We start from the raw sequence: 5,567 nt of genomic DNA on the forward strand, positions 1-5,567 counted from the left end.
CTCTTTACAAAAGCAACTTAAACATTGTTTAGATAATTTTCAGAGAAATATCATATTAAATTTTCTAAAAATATTTTGGCATTTTGCAATGCCAAAGTCATTACAAATTAATAACCACAACAATGATAATAACAACAAATAGACAAAATTTTAATGAGGAATGCAAGTCAGAATAAATTAATGAATCCAAAATAAACGAAATTGATTTAAATTCATCAAAATTGATTGAAATTCATTTAGATAAAATTCTTTGAATTCTGTAGTTTATAAGTCATGATTTTAAGGTTAGTCTTCTGTTGTCATTTAAATTGCCATTTTTATAATAAAAATAATAGATTCCCTTTATCTTCAACTCTAAATTTTCTACAGTATTCTAATAGATTATTCTAATTATTGTGGAATTGCATATGGAGAGGCATAATTACTGACTTTAGATAAAAGCTTTGTAAAATCTCAAATAGATCCTCTCTTTCTACGATTATCAATAAACTGAAGCGACAAGAATTTGGTGCTTTGAGTACTGATTGCAAGTGACAATTATCTATTTTCTCAACTAAAAGCTACTGAACAATAGCTTGAAACATTAGAGGAAATGTTCCTTTTAAAATTCTGCTGACATTTGTAACTATCCCACAAATTACTTGTAAAATAGAGCAATTATATTCTCCAATAGTAAACTAACAAAATCTAAGCCACTTAATAGATTGTTATTAAATTATTTATTTTCAATTTTGAGCATAAAGCAAATAGCATTTTCATTTAAATGTATACTAAGTTGTCTTAGACAATATTTGTGTTAATAGTGTCAAAGATTATGGTACATGGAAGCAACAATGGGTTTAAATTTAAACCTTAAAAAAATAATTTATTTATTATTTTCTTTATGTGTATGAGTACATTGCCTACAGGTTTATAAGCACACCCATATTTTACAGTGCTCATGGAGGTGAAAAAAATATTGTCAGCTCCCCTAGAACTGGAGCTATAAACATTTTTTACCCACTGCATGGGTGTAACATATTTAAAACTCAGTAAAAATAATCATCAGGTTGTAAGAGTCAGAGGTAGTGGGTGACCATAAGGTAAAAGGGTTTCCATCAGGTTGTAAGAGTCAGAGGTAGTGGGTGACCATAAGGTAAAAGGGTTTCCATCAGGTTGTAAGAGTCAGAGGTAGTGGGTGACCATAAGGTAAAAGGGTTTCCACACAACTGGTCGGTTACTCATATTAACTCACAGCAAGGATAACATCTTGTAAAAAGATCCTTGTAATCTCAGGCCAGACAGAAACACAGCATGGTGGGTAGAAGGCCCCAGGCCTAGCTAAGAAGCCGTTGCCAATGGATGGCTGCTGGGAGAGAGAGAGAGAGAGAGAGAGAGAGAGAGAGAGAGAGAGAGAGAGAGATTTCTCAAAGGTTGTGACTCTGGATAGGCTGGACAGGCTGGTATTTGGGGGCACAGGTTTGACTCAAAAATGGGGGGGTGCCGACAGGGGTGTTAATCTAAATATTATCAAAATTCAGTAAAAATGCAATCTTGTTGACTTTAGTACATATTCACATAATATTCACATAATGATTTAATAATTTTAAGAAAGTCAATTTTTTATTCATACACATATTTACCATCATGTAGGCAGGGTTTAACATAATCAAGACAAAAATTAAAGTATTTAAAATTATATAGAAATATTATATATTGCACTGTTATATAAAGTTATCTGTGCAACATTTAATAGAGATGGTAATATTGTCTCTGAACATTTCATCTTTTAAAATATATGTGAGCTCATATTAAAAATATTATATTGCTTCCATTATTTATTCATTTTAGTAGTGCTGGGCTCAAATCCAGGGCCTTGTGCATGCTAGGCAAGAGCTCTTCCATTAAGGTACATTAACACATACCTAGCTTGCTTGCTTCTCTCTCCCTCCCTCCCTCCCTCCTCCCTCCCTCCCTTCCTTCCTTTCTTTTCTTTCTTTCTCTCTCTCATTTTCTTTCTTTCTTTCTTTCTTTCTTTCTTTCTTTCTTTCTTTCTTTCTTTTGTTGTTTCTTTCTTTCTTTTGCTTTTTGAAACTGTATCTCACAGTGTATCTCAGTTTGGCCTCAAACTTCCAATATTCCTGTTGTACCCTACCAAGTTCTATGACTATAGGTATTAGCCATCTTTGTGGCTCCCTAGTATTTTAATTATTATATACAATGTCTTACTTATCTTTCACTATTCAAGATGGGAACAAACATTACCCCCAGTTTATAGAGGAAGAAACTAAGAAAGTGAAAGTTAAACAGCTATTCTAGTTTCCATAATCAGAAAACAATAGAAGACATGAAATGAGGGCTAGGGAGGTAGGGGTGGGGCTGAGAGGAGATGAGGGACTGCTTCTGAATATATCCAAAGAGTCAATGAAAATATCATTCAAATTGTACTAAGAAAGAAAACAAAAGAAATTACCCATTTTAAACAAGCAATATGATCCTCCAATTTTTAAAACCTAGAAACATATGTATGACATATATAATATATAAATATAGACAGAGATAGTGCAATTGATAATCATGTCTAGAATCAATGTCAACTTCTACAGTGCTCTTAGTTTGTTCTATGGAAATGTTTAAAGGCTCTCTGAGTGCCACTAGTATGTAAAGAAATTTGAAAACATTTGCTTGGGTATTTCACTTTCACTGAGGCAATGGCAGAGGCAACCTGCAGGGTGCAGAAGCCAGATGGGGCACTCACAGACCATGGAGTGAGACCACACACACTCATGGGGCATGGGTGAAAACTAAGGGAGACTATGGGTGGAGCTTGAATGATATGTGGGTTATGAAAAGCCTTCTCTTTGTAAGTCGTTCTCTCACTGTCATATAAACCATGCGAAACCCAGGATAAAAATGTGTTTGCCGGTTTTGTTGAACCATGTCAGGACCACGAGACCCTGAGTGAGTGAGGGCAAGAGCAGGAAGGGGACAATTTAGTGCAATACTTTTACAACTATCTTGAATTCTTTTTCCCAGTAATGCAAGGTCTTCTCTAACAAGAATCAAGAGTAATATGGTCCCCACAATTACAAGTAACTAAATAGATAAGGCCAAGACAAGACTATCCAAATAGGTGGCTGGAGGAGTTCCAGATAGTGGTAGGAAAAAGCCTTTTTAAGATAATTAAAAAAAAAATGTTAGATCTGCACTGCTATGAATAATTTCAGTATGTATAAGTATTTACAGAAAATTATACATTAAGTTATCAAATGTTTTATTATCAAACTAAACTTTTTATGGATCCATAAATCCCTGTGATTTCCCAATGAACAATATCAAATAAGAAAGGGTCAGTACTAACAGATTAGAGGTAGATATATGGTTGTCTGCTGCCTGATACTATGCACATGCCCTTGAAACATAACCAATATGAACAAACTAGGCAGTAATCCTTCTTAATGACTCAAAGATCTTATAGGGCAAATTATATTTTCCTTCCCTATCCTTCTGTGCTCACACTGGGATTCTGTACCTTATTTTAAAATTTTCTTTGTTTGCTAGAATGTGGTGTTTTTTCATCCAGTAGAAAAAGAGCTACAAAGGTGAAGAAGCACTTCAAACACGGCATCACTGTGATTCCTATAATGACTTAATTTGTGTGATACAATATTGAAATCTTGTGAATACTTTTCATTCAGCAGTCATGAAGGACTAAAAGAGTTATATAAATGTTAGTAATTATTTATAATAAACATTACTCTCAGCATGTAGCTGTTGCACTCAGTAGACTGCTGTGATGGGGAAAAAGGCAATAAGCTTTGCTTATGTTTGCTAAGTAGGAGAGGAACTAGATTTTATTATGAAAATTGTATTGGTTTTCTATTGCTGTGCAGCAAATGACTACAAATTTCAAGGCTTAAAAGCACATTGACTTACCATGTCATGATATTCAGAAGTCTGGGTGGGCAACACTAGTATTTCTGTTTAAAATTAATCAAACTGGGGCCCATTGAGGAGAGATCCACTTCTCAACTCAAGCTGGTTGACAGAAATATTCTGCTCTTTTTGGTTGACTACTGATATCCTTTTTTTAAAATTTTTCTTTTTAAGTTCCTTAATTTTTTTATTCCTGGTATGACTACCACAATTAACAGGAAAATATACCTGGTGTGATGAAAGGAAAAGGATAAAGATAAGAACAGATAAAAGACCACAGGAATGTACATCTAATTGATAGCGCATTTCATCAATCAATAGCTGCACATATTTCAAACCTGGCCATGACAGTATTGAACCGAAGGTTCCCTGTTTAAGGTTCAGGAAATATTCTGACTGCGGATTATCATTCTTTCTGTGGCAGAGATTTACTTCTCCTTTAACACACTTGGGAGGACTGTCACAAAGTAACCTGTAGCATATCTGTCAACACTTCTTCACACTCTCTGTCCTGCTAAAAGTTTTAGCCCATTTCTGCTACATTAGTCACCACTTCCACGACCAGATTCATAGCCATCAACAAAGAGTGGTTGAACTTTGCAACTGCCTGACAGTCTTCCAAAAACTCTTCCTTTCATAGATACATAATTTGATTGCTGCTATCTACTGTAATTTAAAAACGATTAGAGTTCCCACCAACCCATAGTTACCTCCACCAAAATGTCCCCCTTCATTGTAACCATCATATCCTCCTCCACCACCACCATATCCACCACCTTGGCTTCCAAATGCTGGTCCACCATCACCATAGCTCCCTCTACTATTACAACAAGTGCTACCGCTATAGTTGTCACCGTAACCTCCATATCATCATACCAAAATAACGACCTCCATAACTACCACTGTTGCCCCTACCTCCAGCACCTCCTCTTCTACCAAAGTTTTTACCACAAACCGAATTACCTCCACCAGCTCCAAAGTTTCATTTGTGGTCCATAAAGTTGCCAGATCCTCCTCCTTGACCTCTTTGTGATCCAGCAGACTGCATCTCTTGTTTAGAAAAGGCCCTTTTCACTTCACAATTATTCCCTTAATAGCATGGTATTTCTGAACAAGAATTTTTATCAACTGTATCATGATCATCAAAAGTTACAAAAGCAATTCCTCTCTTTTTCCACTCCCCCCATCCTACATAACTTCCATGCTTTCCATCTTGCCATACTTTTCAAAGTAGCTTCTCAAATTGTATTATGTATCTTAATACCACCAACAAAAACTTTCTTCACTGTTAAATGGGCCAAAGGAACCAGAGCAGTTGAGGAAGTGGAAGCTGCTTATTGGTGGTCTGAGCTTTGAAACTGAAGATGATAGTTTCTCATCTCACAGTCTCAACATCACTTTCCTGAAACCCCTGCTATTATGAATGTAAAATCAGTCTCTTACCTGGATTCCTTTATATTAAAAAACCTTAAAGAAATCTCACTATTAGACTGCTGTGAGGATGGTGTCAGATCCCAGTAGACCCTTTCTATCTGTTCTGTGAGGCCTGTCACCCTGCCTTTTGTGTGCTTGGATGACCTTATATTTGGGAAGCATAGAAAACTGTCTTTTGACATTAGAGTAGTCTCATTGGTGTCTTCAGGTACAGTAAA

The 5,567-nt window shown here is 35.6% G+C and overlaps 1 pseudogene; it reads right to left on the bottom strand.

The window, feature by feature from the left end:
• Positions 1–4,457: 4,457 nt before the first annotated feature.
• LOC108491449 lies at positions 4,458–5,052 on the bottom strand (annotated as a pseudogene).
• Positions 5,053–5,567: the final 515 nt, after the last annotated feature.

Source organism: Nannospalax galili, unplaced genomic scaffold, assembly GCF_000622305.1.
Source record: "Nannospalax galili isolate Female #2095 unplaced genomic scaffold, S.galili_v1.0 scaffold600, whole genome shotgun sequence".
NCBI classification, from domain to species: domain Eukaryota; kingdom Metazoa; phylum Chordata; class Mammalia; order Rodentia; family Spalacidae; genus Nannospalax; species Nannospalax galili.